Consider the following 15,838-nt stretch of genomic DNA (forward strand, 5'->3'; position numbering starts at 1 on the left):
TATTTTATCCCCCTGCACTGGGCACTGGCGAGGCCGCCCCTCGACTCCTGTGTTCAGGTTGGGCCCCTCACTGCCAGGGGGACGCAGAGGGGCTGCAGCGTGTCCAGAGACGGGCAGGGGGCTGGTGCCGGGGCTGGGGCACAAGGCTGGTGGGGAGCGGCTGGGGGAACTGGGGGGGTCAGCCTGGAGAGGAGGAGGCTCGGGGGCACCTTGTGGCTCCCTGCAGCTGCCTGACAGGAGGGTGTAGGCAGGGGGGTCGGTCTCTTCTTCCAGGTGACAAGTGACAGGGCAAGAGGAAACAGCTTTGAGTTACGCTAGGGGAGGTTTAGACTGGGTATTAGGGAAAACTTCTCCACTGAAAGGGTGGTCAAGAGTGGAGGTGTTCAAAAACCTTGTAGATGCAGGGCTTAGGGACATGGCTTAGTGGTGGACTTGGCAGTTTTGGGTTAACGGTTGGACTTGATGATCTCAAAGGTCTTTTCCAACCTAAATGATTCTGAGATTCTATGATTTCTCCAAGCTTCATCTTTCCCTGAGAGCCAAGGACAGCCTCAACTGCTTTCAGATACTTCCCCAGGCCCTGAGACTGTTCCAGTGAGAACATCACCTGACAAGTACATCATCCCCATTTCTTAATAAAAAAAATTTAAAATGTATTTAGTGCTCTTTTTTCTTATTTTGTTCTCAGAGTTGACTATACAAATATGTCACTCTGCCAGAACCCTGGAAGCTCACTGCTATAAGGTAAGCATGATCCTCAAATGCTTGTTTGGAAGGTGTTAATTTCAGAAGACAATTATCTTCAGGTTTATTCTTCTCACAGTTCCTATAAAGCTTGATGAATGCACACTCACAATAAATTCTTAAAACCCAATCTATAATAAATGGGTTTTATTATATAAATGGCTAAGCACATAAAGTATTCATAAAGTCATGACATTTTTAGATTGTTGTTTAGCAGTCCTCTAGGTATCACCCTCTTTCCCTGATACAATAAAACTGGAAACTGGGACACTTCATGCTTACACACAGGAAAGTGGAACAGCTGCAGACATGGCAAGGGTTGCTGCTGACAAGCTGATGTCAAATCTGATTGTGAATTTAGAGGATGGCAGCAATCAGCAGGTATTTGCAATTGCTTTAGAAAGACCTTTTTTTTTTCTTTAGAAAGAGCCCTTTTCTTGATGTTACTAGTGCAATACAGAATAAATCCGATCTTGATCATGCGGTTCCAGATCCCCACTGAAATTAACTTTTTCGGAGTTTATAAAGATTGTGAAAGACGTTTCATGCTTCAAAGTTTTCTATCCTAACTGACAAAAGCAAAATCAAAGACTTTGTACCTCTAAGTGAGAAGTTATTTCATCCCTGTAGACTAGAGTGAGTTGACTTAGGCAATGAAAGACAATGATCAAAAAACTGTTGCTTACATGAGAGGGAATAGGAACAGAGAGGAGACAGCAAAAAAACACTTACAGGTTAGCCTACCTCTGATTAGAGGTGTTCCTATGGAAATCATAGATAGAGCAGTCATCTTCACCCCGCACAGGAGGTCTTGTAAATTTTGGTTTTGCATAAACAGGAGTCTTAAAAAACTCAGAATATCAAAAGCTACCTTTGCCCATACATTGAAATCTCATGCACAGGGACAGTGATTTTGAAAAGATGAATATGTTTTCACCTTTAGAAGCACAACAGAGAAGAGGATCTATGTTTTAATTTTTGTTTAAACTGTCTGATCAAATTAAAGCAGCCAGTACTAATCTAGCTTCACTTCTACCTCTAGCAGGTGACAGTCTTAAAACAGAACTGAGTGACTAAAGCAACAAGATCCCAGTTTGTACAGGAAAGTATAGAAAGAAAGGAGTTACTTTGAACTACACACAATTACATATTATTTCTATTTAAATATACTTTTAAAAATTACACACATTTTATAAAATTTTAAAGAAATTATGAAACCTCCAGAATATTTCTTCCTTATAGACATATTCTGATTTTATTCTCGTTACAGAAATATCAGGTGTTTTAACTGTAGTGAAAATTTAATATTAGTCACCTACACACGCACACTGCTAAGAATGACTCAAGCACAACCTTTTTATTCTACCATCATAATCTAGCTTTGGCTGACTTGCAGGATACTGGAACAGAATGTTGATCTGGAAACAATCTTACTGAACTCAGGACAGCAGACAGCATGAAAGAAGAATTACATCAGCAATATTCTGTAAGACTAGGTCAAGACCGCTGATGGACAGCCACACAGTTATTTGCTAAGTGATGACAGCAGGATTTAAAAACTGTTCTTATTTAATGCCAGCCAAATACAGTTTTAATATGTTAAAGCAGAATAAATATAAGAAAATCTTCAATAACATTAAGTCAGCGGAGAGCTCTGATCACCCAAAGACATTTCAAAAGACCAAGTATATTATTCCAATTTACTTAAGAGAATAATTCCACTCTGAGGACAAGTTGTCCTGGTTTCAGCTGGGATGGAGTTAATGATCTTCTTAGCAGGCAGTAAGATGTTGTGTTTTGGCTTTGATGTGAGACACTTCAGTTTCTCAGGTATTGTTAGAGAAAAGGCTGGAGGAGCACAAGGCATTGGGAGGGGACACAGCCAGATCAGCTGGCCCAAACTAGCCAAAGAGGTATCCCATACCATGGAATGGCATGCTTGCTGTATATATACTTGAGGGGTTGGCTGGGGTGGGCAGATCATTGCTCGGGGACTGGCTGGGCATCGGTCGTGCATGGTGAGCAGTTGTGTTGTGCACCAAGTGTTCCTCTCTTTCTTTCCCTCTGGATTTTATTCTTTCCCTCCCTCTTTTCATTATAACGGTTATTGTCATAATTGTTATTATTGTTCTTTCATTTCTATTCTATTTCAATTATTAAATTGTTCTTATCTCAACCCTTGAGTTTTACATTCCTTTCCAACTCTCCTCCGCATCCCTCTGAGTGAGGGGGGAGCGAGCAAGCGGCTGCGTGGTGCTTAATTACCAGCCAGAGTTAAACCACAACACAAGTACAATCTTCTTGTAAGGCCAGAACATTTTAAACGTAAGCTGTTTGTAAACAGGATTTTTCTTTAAATGTCGTAATGAATTATTTGTCATTCATTAACCGTGTCATTGTCCTGGATATGCTAACTGAGTAAAGGATAGAACCAGAAATTACTAGAGATACATATTTTCTTGTTTTATACGTATGATTTTTTAAAGGCTTAATGAGCTTGAATTAGAACTACAGTCCCATATGAACTGCTATAAATTTTGTTGTGTTTTTTATGTCTGTTTAACTAATATGTAAAAGGGAAGACCAGGATCCTATAGCCTAGCTTTCCCATTCATTGCTAATACAAAGCAGAGCACAAGACTTGTTACTATGAATGCATAGCGTAGCTCACCTATGGGAATTTTCCATTTATTGTGTGTAAAAGGACATACCATAAATGATGCTATGGCCCCTGTTCATTGGATAAATCCAACTGTAAGAAAGTGTCTATCCTTCTCCAACACACCATCTTGTTTCTGGAGAAAGCAATGGTGTTTACAGTTAGTGCCCTATTTGATTCTCTATCTACACTATGGAGAACATAAAAATCAGATACTGTAGGCACTGGAAGATACAAAGTTTTGCACACTCACTCCCAGCCCCAATCATAACATCTATTACCTCACTGTAGTTCTAGCTCTGAGCTAATGTGTGTTTTTATAAAGCTGCCACAGCTCTGAGCACACTCCTACCTTCCTCCTGGCCAAGGGTTTGGTTGCTTGGGCTCAGGATCAGCTTCAATAATGGTGCAAGTGCAAGTGCAAGTGCAAGTGTCTGGCTTTGAAGACGGGTCTTCCAGAGAAAGCTCTGCTGAGAAGCCTTAGTGAGTGCTCAACCCCATTTTGCTCTGCAGTGGCTTTTAAGGTGAGGGCTTCATGCTTGGCCCCCACCTGAACTACACTGCAGCTGTGTTGCAGTCATGCCTGTGCCGGGCCAGGCGCCCCACTGATCTGGATGCTGACCCTGAACGTTGAACTTGAGCACCTGGCCTGATGCCTGAGCCATCCCATCTCTGTGGACTTGTCTGGCCACCTGGGATCATGGCAGAACCTGGCTACCATCACCAGGCTTAATCAGGCACTGCAGGGATAAGCTCTTGCACATATTATGAAAACACACAGACTTTTGTCTCTACCTAGTTTATTGCTAGGCAGCATACCATGTGTCTGAGACTGCAGCTGGTGCATTTTGACAATATGGCTGAGTGCATCAACGAAGCAGGGAGGTATCACTCTTCTCACCTTCCTTGCTTCTGGACATGTGCTCCCACTTCCCCATGTGCCAGCTGAGCTCCAAACTGACAAACAACTACTTTGGACCAAAAACTCCTGTCAGGTTAGAGAGGTAAATCAGTTTCATAAGAGGTCCAGTGAGCACCAACAATGGTGCAAAGGAAGTAGTGCTCACTGGTAGGTAGGAATAAGAGCAGAGGGAGGAGTGGGTGAGCAAGACCTCCACTTTTACAGAAGTGTTTGCTAGTTTAACTGAGCTGCAGCATCAAACCCAGTCCTAAAAAGTTATAGCCAGCTGCATGACCCATCTCTGTACAATCAAATTGTGCTATGCTACATTTCCTTAGGTTCATGAAGAGTATGCACAAATGCACGTGTTCTCACCAGGCTTTCTAGTTAAATCCTGCATAATTTCTCCATATTTTATCAATATTCCTGGCTAAGTGAGGAGGTCCCAGAAGACGGGAGGTCAGCCAACATGACACCCATCTAAAAGAGGGCAGGAAGGAGGATCCAGGCAGCTACAGGCCTGCCAGCCTGACCTCGGTGCCAGGGACGGTTATGGAGCAGATCATCCTGGGTGCCATCCCGTGGCACGTGCAGGACAACCAGGGGATCAGGCCCAGCCAGCATGGGGTTATGAAAGGCAGATGGGCCTGATCTCCTTCTACAAGATGATGACCCACCAAGTGGGTGAGGGAAAGGCTGTGGATGTTGTCTACCTGGATGTTAGTAAAGCCTTTGACACCATCTCCCACAGCATTCTCCTGGAGACACTGGCTGCTCGTGGCTTGGGTGGGTGTGCTCTGTGCTGGGTTAAGGGCCGGCTGAGTCCAGAGTGTGGTGGGGAATGGAGTTACATCCAGCTGGCAACTGGTCACCAGTGGTGTTCCCCAGGGCTCAGTACTGGGGCTGGTTCTCCTTAATATCTTTATCAAGATCTGGAAGAGGGGATGGAGTGTCCCCTCAGTGAGTTCGCAGGTGACCCCCAGCTGTGGGGAGCGTTGATCTGCGGGAGGGCAGGAGGCTCTGCAGGGGGGTCTGGGCAGGCTGGAGCGATGGGCCCAGGCCAGTTGTGTGAGGTTCAACCAGGCTTAGTGCCGGGTCCTGCCCGTGGGTCACACCAGCCCCCGCAGCGCTTCGGGCTGGGGGCAGGGGGCTGGGAACTGCCTGGGGGGAAAGGGCCTGGGGGGGCTGGTCGGCAGCCGGCTGGGCATGAGCCCCCCGTGTGCCCAGGTGGCCAAGGAGGCCAGCAGCATCCTGGCTGGTGCCAGGAACAGCGTGGCCAGCAGGGCCAGGGCAGTGCTGTCCCCCTGCACTGGGCACTGGCGAGGCCGCCCCTCGACTCCTGTGTTCAGGTTGGGCCCCTCACTGCCAGGGGGACGCAGAGGGGCTGCAGCGTGTCCAGAGACGGGCAGGGGGCTGGTGCCGGGGCTGGGGCACAAGGCTGGTGGGGAGCGGCTGGGGGAACTGGGGGGGTCAGCCTGGAGAGGAGGAGGCTCGGGGGCACCTTGTGGCTCCCTGCAGCTGCCTGACAGGAGGGTGTAGGCAGGGGGGTCGGTCTCTTCTCCCAGGTGACAAGTGACAGGGCAAGAGGAGACGGCCTCAAGCTGCACCAGGGGAGGTTTAGATTGGGTATTAGGGAAAATTTCTCCACTGAAAGGGTGGTGAAGCATTGTAACAGGCTGTCCAGGGTTGTACTTGAGTCACCGTCCCTGGAAGGATTTAAAAAAAATGTGTAGATGTGGTGCTTAGGGACATGGTTTAGTGGTGGACTTGGCAGTTTTGGGTTAACAGTTGGACTTGATGATCTCAGAGGTCTTTTCCAATGTAAATCAACTCTGTGATTCTATGATTAAACATGCTGATAGTTTTGGTAGTTTAGAAAGAAAAACAAAGGCTGCACATGGAAGCAAATTAAAACAAAAAAGACCAATGCCCTACTTCCCATCAGGAGGCAGTGTCCAGCCACCTCCTGGGATGTAGGCCCTCAGTATGCTTAGAGGTTGCTCCAGAAGACAAATGCCTTAATAATTACTGCTCCCTGCTCTCTTCCTTAGCTTTTACTGCTGAGCAGACATAATATAGTATGGAATATCCCTTTGGTCATCTTGGTTCAGCTCTTCAGACTGTGTCCCCTCCCAAATTCTTGCCCACCCACCGCCTACTGGCCTTTGGAGGAGGGATGTTGGAGAGACAGCCTTGATGCTGTACAAGCACTGCTCAGCAGTAGCCAAAACACTGGTGTGTTACCAACATCTTTCTAGCTACAAGGGTTGCTATGCCCTCCTAACTCGACCAAATACACTCACCCAACCCAACCCTCCCTGAACTTGCCAATGTCAAAATGCACTCTGCAGAACACAGACAAGCTGCTTGACCCACCAAACTACAGGATCTCACTACATTTTGATGATTAATGCTTATACAATTTTCTTTAGTGAAGAAAATTATTACACAAGGGCTCCAAGAGGTCTGTGGGAAGTACATAAACACCAGAAGTGTTTATTTAATTACCAGTCCCGCTTGAGTGCACATTGCAGATTTCGACAGTGTTTGACACAGCCAGGAATATTACTGGATGCCTGATTTAAAAAATTGGGTAAGAAACTAAGAGAACAATATGAAAATATCTTCATTGTACAGAGCTGGGTGACAGAAACAAATACAGCACTTCTTCATAGTCCTCTATTTAGTTTCGTGGTTAAGCACGCACGTTTCCTCAGCAAAGCTCCCAAAAACCTTTAGCAGAGGTTATACACTGGAAGAAAAGCAATAGTGCATAGAAAGAAAAGTGCAAATTCAGGGCAATTGCTCTGCTTACCAATGTAGCAACTTGCAACAATCTAAGCAGGAGGTCAACAAAACAGGGCTTTATAAACTCAGTAACAGTTACCACTAACATGGGCAACAGTGACTTTGAAGAGGCATCTGAAAGGTGGGATTATACCCCTTGGTCTTTTCCCTCTCCTGCCATTTTTTCCCAAGGACTTCCCTTCACTTGCACACATCAGGAAGGACAGTCAGGAAAGCAGTGGGAACACTGGCCAGACCTGTCCTGCAGGTGCTGCCCAGCCATTGTAACATCGGTGTTTGAGGGGATCACAGCCTGCCCTTAAGTGCCATAAAGCACATCCTTCCCACCACAGGCAGCACCTTAGCTTCACAAAGGCTAATTAAGCTTTCACATTCATCACCGATATGTCAAAAGCTCAAGAGTGAGAAAATCTTAATACCCCTGTATACACAAACCAGCTGACAACTGCCCAGACCTGCAATGAAAATATGTGCTGCAGGCAATGAAAATAATGGCTGAACCACACAATTCCAAAAAGCTAACATTAGTGCCGTGGTCCAGTCTCAAAAAATCATTTTTGATTTAAGCTAGATCTGTAATATGTCAGGGATCTGTCATCCACATACTTCTCTACAGATCCACCCTCACAAGAGCCAACAGCCTGGAGCACAGGCTGGAAGAAACCACCAGATTCAGACAAGCCACCTGCTATTATGAATAACCATATTGCATAAGCCTGTTAATGAATTAATCAAGATACATTTTAAAAGTAGCTACTTCTTTGGCTCTGACTGTTTTTATTGGGCGGTGATCCAGCCTTTAATTGCTTTAATGGGAAAGAATCATCTTCCCATTTCCAGCTAAAGTTGGTTCTCTATTTTAGATCTACTTGTTCTTGTGGCCCAGATAGTTCAGAGTTTTGTGTTTTCTTCTCCTCTCTGTCCTTAGTGTTACAGTGTCCCATTGGTATTCTTCCTCTATGGTACAATATGTTAAGGAGGGATTCAATATCCCCTCTCAGACAGCAGACAAGTTGAATGGGGCTTTGATGTCCCTGCCTGTGGTAGGGGATGTTGAAAATTGGTGATCTTTAAAAGGTCCCTTCCCACCCAAACGATTCTGATTTGAAGATTTTATTCCTTCTCAGACTTTTTGCTAGGGTAAAGATTATTTTTGAGGTATCTTCTTGTAAGAAAGGCTACTAGAATAGTAAGAATAGAATCTTTCTTTGCATCTGCTCCAATTTTATGTTTCTTGAATATGAATGAGTAGAACTTCACAACTTATTTTGATGTGTTAACTAGAACTTTGTCTAACATCATTAACACTCCCCTAATTCTGCTGGAAATAATTCAGCTAAGACAGGCCAAAGCTTCTAGGTTTTTACTTGCCAATGCAATTTTCCTGTGTTTCCAAATAATGAGCTTCTGGCTGAAACATTAATTTTTGTTACTAGTCTATTCTCAGTCCTTGCATTCCATTCCATTAGATTTGCATTTTGTACTACTGAATTTCATCCTGTTTACATTACTGTAGTTCCCAAGGTCACGTAGTTCTTCCTGTATAGCACTTTGATATCGGGAGTGCGCTTTGCATAACCGGGAAATTTAATCAACGTATCTCTGGCTTTTGTGTCCAAGTAATCAAAACAAGTATTAAAGATTCAATTCCAACACTCACCCTGCGGAATTTCAAAGCTAACCCTCTTCTACACAAGAGCTTTCCTTTCATTGCTAGAGTTATTATCTACTGAGGTACAGGCCTACAAATCCTTTTCTAAATCCCACTTTTCAATCCTATAGTTTCCTATTTGTCAACAAAAGGTGTGCTTTACTGAAGTTAGATGAGATGTACTGCACTTCTACATATACAGGTATCAGACTAGTATAGCTCAAACTACTTCAGCATTTCATTCTACTCTCCTCTATTTCTGTATTTGTCTTTACCTTAAAAGAACTGTTCTAAAGCTCTGCATGTTTTCTAAATTACTCTGACCAGTGTATAGCTGTCTGGATCTTTGTCTCCCAACCTCCCCTTTAATATAGATTCTATGTGCACAACATTCTTGAGTCATCTCGTACTATTGGAGAATGAACAGACTTTATAATTACATGTTTTGCTTTCTTACACCGCCTCCACACAGCTATGTGATGGAGGTTCCCCATTCCTCAACATTAGCAGACAACTTGGGAACTCAACAAATCATTTGCAAAAGAAATCTTGTGTGAAACTTGAAAAACAAAAGTATCAAGTGATTTATAACTGTACAAATGAATGCTGGAGAAATGTTAAACATCTACTGAAATCTGTATGAGTCTATGAAATGAAGAACAATGTTGAAACTGGCTGCTGATTGTTGCTGTGTATTACCAATTTGAGGCACTGTTCTCAGATCCGTAGGCAGTACATTCTGTATTAGCAGCCTGGCTTTCTGTCGCTGCACCCTTGGTTTTGTGGTTCTCAGATCTTAAAAATTATATTCTGGTCTTGTCTTACAAAGATTGGCTTTAGCCCAGATGCTTGTCAGTTCACTATTTCAGCTGCTTTAAAAATGTTCTGCAATTTTAAAAGCAAATGTGGGGTTTTTTGGGTTTTTTTGTTTTTTAACTGAAATACCTCATTTCTCACATACATAGTTTCAAGTTACAAACTCAGGATTGTTTCTTCTATTCAGGGACTAAGATTCTCAGAAAAACCATAAAGTTATACATATTCACATCAAAATGAAAATGCCAAGCAAACACACACAGGTCTTTTGAGAACAAACTATTGTAAAAAAAAAGTAACATTTTTGGGGTTTTTTTCCTTGTTGATACTGATTTTTAAAGAAATACAAAGTTTTCAGATGGCCTTTCAGTGTTTGCTTGTCCAACTTCATCCCATAAACCTCAGAAAAGTACTTGAAAAGAAATTACTCACATAGATGTTGCATTAAGTCTAGCTGAAAGAAAAAAAAAAATAGCGAAAGAACAGTCCTAGTTCAAAGCAACAGAGTGTTTCATTCTATTAAATGAAATTGACTTGAAAATATTCTTTTTAAGTGGACTCGATCCTAAATCTGCTTCTTAACAAAGTCTGAAGTGTTTTTGCCAGTGTTTCCTCTGAAGTCTTTACTTTCTACTCTGTGTCTCTTTTCCTTAAACACAAAACCTAGTGGGTATTTACTAACATAGCAGTTGCTTATTCCAATACTTAAAACTGTGGGGCATGTATATTATTTAATTTAAAACACTAATGTTCTATGTAAAACTCAAATTAAAAGATTAAATACATTTTTGGTAATAACAGGACACAGAAATATTCTATAGCTCTAAACTAATAGGAATTTTACATCAGCAGTATTTTGTCCATGGCTTAAGTTTCTAACGGGATACTCGCAGAAGGGCTCTGTCTCAGAACTCCACATACCCTACTTCTTATTACTTAATTCCCAAGTTATTTGCAGACACAGAATTCAAGGAAAAATCGGAACATCTAGCACCATTTCCACATCTGAGGCTAATACATTCCAGCCGTTTAACCAAATAATTTGAGATAACATATATCATCCAGAAAAAAGGGCAGACATAACAGTGTGACATTACCAGGCTCAGTTCTCAGGCAGCCTCCACTGATTTCAGAAACCTTCTCTGACGCCAGATCTCCTGGTTGAAGTGCAGTGTTGTGGTTTTTCCCCTGTCAATTGACAAAAAATATGTTGTGTTGATTTTCAGCTTATGCCTTGCTTCTTCCTTATGGATATCTGCCACAAAGGTCTTACTTGGACATTATCCCTGGTAACTTATCTTGGGGAGAGAATCATGCTACTGAAAGGGTACTGTTAACTTTCAATTTTAAGTTTTCTGGTTATAGTTTCTGGTGATCTGTTCCTATTACTTTAACACCCAGATGAAAAGGCTTTTAGTCTTCTCTTTATACAAGTACTTAAAGATTAAGTCATCTGCTCTTTCTGAATAACCAGACCGAGACCCTGATTCTCCTCACATTAAGACAGCAACTTCAGCTCCCCCACAAGTACTGCAGATCTCTGCACACCCTTCTATTTCTTCAGCCTTCATAAAATATAGGAACATACTGAATACATGACAATGCGTCTTGTAATAGTGTACAGAGACACTGCGAACAAAATTACCCTGTCATGGAAGCAAGCTTGTTCAGATCTCATGTTAGCCTACAGCATAAAACTGACAGTACCCAAGTTGCTCATCCTCTCTGAAGCCTCAGTAGTTCTCAGAATTGGTGACACAGTCTCCACTCTGTAAAAATTACCTTCATTACTCACTACTTGCTATCTACTGTTTTGTACCTATCTTTAACGCACTGTATGAATGGCTCTGAGCCAACGTGTGACCAAAACTTCCATATATGATTACCTTCTTCTCATCTTTGTTGGCCACTTTACTTTGGAGTGATTTCATTATTTCTTTCGTCATCAAGAATTAATCATGCAGAAGTGAATACAGCATTGCTCTGTCCTCTAAAGAAGCACTGCTGGAGATTTAGCATGTATTTTAATCCATTTTTGAAGCACAAACTGTGTTAAACATAACTCTGGAGAGAAAAATAAGATGCTTTTCAAAGAAAGTATATTTTCCTTAACATTACATCATCAATGTAACTCAGACCTTGAAGAACCCTTACAAAGAAATCTTGCTTTGGGGTTTAAAGTGGTCCCTACAGCTCAAGAAAAGCTTTAGGATTCTTTCCCATTTTGGATTTCCTGTGGTTAACAAGATCAAATTCAGAACCAACTGATGTAATCTAAATTTCAGCTATCCTGTGTTAGATCCTGTGATCCATTCTGATCAAGCAAAGCCTGAATCAGCCAAAAAAAAATCTGGCTTGTCTGTGTTCTTACACTGAACTGAACAGAACTACATCTACACCTAATGCCTCTGCCTGCTAGATCATGTCTATTTTCCGTGGGAGCTAAGATTAGAGGATATAATTATCATACAGAAATATCAATGTATATTTGAAACAAAGAAAAACACTAAAGAACATGGACAAGATGAAACTGTACTAGTACTGGACCCTTTGAAAAAGCTTTTGAAAAGCCCTTTGTCTATTAAAAAATCTGAAATATATCTACATTCAGAAGAAAAGCAGTGTTTTCCTGTGAAAATAATTTGTGGAAAATTGTAAGACCAAACAGAAATCTTCAGGATAGAATTATTTCTCATTTTGTTTTTCTAAAGAACTAGAACTAAGATCAACCCTCAGAACTGGCCTTTAAGAGTCACCATGAAATATTTTTTAAAGAAAATGTAGTTGTTTAAATGTACGTGCTTCTGACCAGGTTTATCCTTGTTGACTTCTGGTCAGTTGTATCAGGATCAGGCTGTTTTTAAGTTTTAGAGATCAGCTGAAGATTATATAAGCTAGAAAGCAGAAAGCATACCTGTAAATAAGTATTAGCTCAGTATGTCACCAGGAGATCTCTATGTTCAGCTTTATTGGACTTTTGAACAAACTGCAATTTCTGTGCACCTGCAATTTTCGTTTTTTGGTTTACTGTATCATGTACCTTGCCTGTGGAATTCTCCAAAAAGTCTTTGCTTGACTGTAAAATTAACAGAGACTTGCCTATATTTTTAACTTCAGCAGTCTATTTTAGGCAGCAAAGAAGACAGCTTCAGTGCAAGTCATGTCACCTGACTTCAGTTTATGTTTTACATGGTGTCAGACCTGCTTTGTAAAACGCTCCAGAACATTTGCATTAAGAGACTCTCTAAAGAAAAATATGACCAACTTCTCGAAGCAAATATCTTCGGCACAGCTGGGGACCAAGTCAATTGGAAACAAAAGGTGGACAGGGGCATGCATACCATGTGGAATGCTGTGCTTGGCAGGCCAGCAAGCTGCAGTGACATGCACATGTTGCTGCTTTGCATTGTTTTCACATCCCAGGTGCTGGGAAATGCTCATGCAGCCTTAGCTAAGAACTAATGCTTAAGCTCCTCTGCAGCTTAGCAGGATTGTGCTGCCTGATTAACAACCTCATTCTGCAGACAAGGATGCCTGAACCTGAGTTTCAGGGCAGATAAAAAATTAGCCTCCCACCAAGCTAAATGTGAGAGGTTCCCTGTGTGGAAAACCAAGGAGACAGGAGGCACTTTTTAATCGACCAGTGCTACATCAAACCTGACTAAACTGTTTTTAGCACGGCACTGATACACAAAAAAGTTTTTTGCTTCAGCTTAACCCTCACTAGTGCCTACACTAGCAGGCTGTGAACTGGATTAGTAAAGAAAAGCAAATAAATTTAACTCTATTAGAATTATGTAGCTGAAATGAAAAACAAATAAATGGTAACAAACTCATTAATTCATTGATTTAAACTCTATAATTTTTCCCATGAAGCAGTTTATGTGGGAGGTAATGAGCTGCCAGTCATCAGTCATTGGACACTGCTCAACATACAAGAGGCTGATTGAACAATATTTCATTCTGGCAGCACAACAGGATTGACATTATTAGTTAGGAAAGAGACTGAATATTTTGAGCAAAGGAGAGGCAATCATTCTAGTTTTACCAGTCTGAAGTTATTCTCATAAAGCTGACTATAATATTAGCCTTTCCTTATATGGATTAGAACAGAGGAAAATACTTAAAGCAAAACTAAATCAGGGCATAAACATGCAGTTACTCCAGCTTTAAAACAGAAAAAGGGGGATCAGCATGGCTAATGGACATCTACTATCTTCTAAAGAAATTTCTGTGTATATAGAGACTGTTAGAACAACCTCCAACCTACTTACAAATTACAGATGTCAACCTATGAAAAAAAAAGTTCACATTTTGTAGTGCAGGATAATTTTCTTCTAGTCTTTTTTCATAATTCTATAGCTGTTAAGTCCATTAATATAGTACAGTTTTATAACTTGAACTAACTTCAGCAGCCCTGCCCAATAAAATCCAGATATTCCCACCTTCACTGTAGCATCATTTCCAGTATTCACCTGAACCTGCAATGAATCAGTTCAAGGAACTAAAACCAATCACTCTTCTTTCTGTAGAGCTATTTTTTTGTTATCTTAGCCCTTTGAACAATGCAGATGAATATCAAAGAACAAAGGAGGAGGTGGAGATGGTTTAAAGTCTTATTCAATCACATTTAAACCCAATCTGTTTAAAGTACTCTTGCTTCAAGTGAACACTAAGAATAATCCATGTAGAGTTTTGACTCAAGCATCCGGATGCAGCTAGAAGTTAACATAAAGGTGACAGTGTAAAAGCCAATGAAAAACTAATTTTTTACTGATTACCACCTAAGGATTATTAAAATATGTCTAACTGTTCTCTGTAGCCATTAAGGCTGGCCCTACATAGTCACTGACCTGTTGAACCTTGTAAGCAGTCTGTTAACAGCAGTTAGCTGAAAATCAAAACACAAGAATGGAAATACAGTAAAGGCATTTTTCAGGTACTCATGAGTATCACTTATTACCTGCAACAAGTTTCCCTCATGCCTGTCTGAATGAAGACAGCTCACGCTACAAATCCTAGTTCAGCTGTAATAATATGCCCAGACTTTCGTGGAGCTACTAGGCAAGTCATAGAAAGAGTCCATCACACAACTGAAGAAGAGCTTCCAAGCCTAGGTGACCTGTGGCTCAGCCACCTGTCTCGGGAACCACAGAAAAGAGCCACACACACTCCTGTGAACTGGAAAAAGTTACTTATTTGTGGGAACCGAGGAGAGGTTTTCCTGAGAGGGTTAAAATCAGCTAAATACACAAACAGCAACTTTTCTCAAGTATGTTTGTTACAACTATGTAGCAGTAAGATCTCCATCCATGCACTGGGATAGCATGATCAAAGTCTGAGAAGTGAAAAATTTGGGAACATGATGTTGGTCCTTAAGCTGTGGCTATCAATCTTGCCATAGTCAGAAAAAGAAAGCTTTAAGGTCTGGTGGAAACAATGGTAATGGGGTGTGTGGGGGCACGAAGTCCTACAAACTCGGTGAAAATTATCTCCTATTTAAGGAATCTAGTCTGTACACTAGACTGTATCTACCTGACTTTGGATATGTAGTACATATAAAGTTGTGATTTCTTGTATAAATAGATCTGAAATTTCAGGTTTGTGTCAAGAACTGCCTGTTATCAGCGGTCAGAATGAAGGTGGCAGTTCCCCAGCTAACACAGTTAACAGTCTTCAGCTCGGACACATTTACCTCAGCAAGTTCATCCCTAATTTACGCTACTGTGAAATCATATTTGGGTTTCCTTTGTCTGAAACACAGAATTGAGGGTCTGTCTACCTGTCAGTATCAGTGCCATCCACAATCAAACTAGTTCTGAGTCAATTAGCTTGAGCATTTAATTAGTATCACTGCATTAATGTAACCCTCCACAAGGGCTACAATATTCTGCTTTTTAGTATTGCATAATGTAGAAAATTCCTCTTACAGTTTTAGTAAATTAAAGACTCTTTTCCACATTTTCTTCCAAAAACTGATGTGTAACATTACTGTGTGCTATAAATAGCTTCCCACTTCCATCTGCTGCCTGAAATGTCTTCTCTAAACTGCTTCAGTTTGTACAGTATTTGTTTTGTAGTTCTTCAGGATAAAGCATTTGTTAGATTTGTCATAGCGTATCATCTCTTCTAGACTACAGCTGCCACGAAATACTGGGCAGTGGCACGTACATGCTATACTGTTAATACAAATACATTGTTACTAGTGCAAAACAATCCAAAACAGTACTTAAGAAAAAAATCATTTTAATGAAGACAT

At 41.3% G+C, this 15,838-nt stretch overlaps 1 protein-coding gene across 1 annotated transcript in view; it reads right to left on the reverse strand.

The window, feature by feature from the left end:
* PRLR (prolactin receptor) overlaps window positions 1-15,838 on the reverse strand; it is a 148,040-nt gene that overhangs the window by 58,709 nt on the left and 73,493 nt on the right. The window contains exon 3 of the mRNA XM_080372142.1: window positions 10,677-10,767. The gene's annotated coding sequence lies outside the window, so the exon portion shown is untranslated. The remainder of the gene's footprint in view (window positions 1-10,676; window positions 10,768-15,838) is intronic.

The sequence above is a fragment of the Falco punctatus genome (genome assembly GCF_963210335.1).
Source record: "Falco punctatus genome assembly, chromosome: Z".
NCBI classification, from domain to species: domain Eukaryota; kingdom Metazoa; phylum Chordata; class Aves; order Falconiformes; family Falconidae; genus Falco; species Falco punctatus.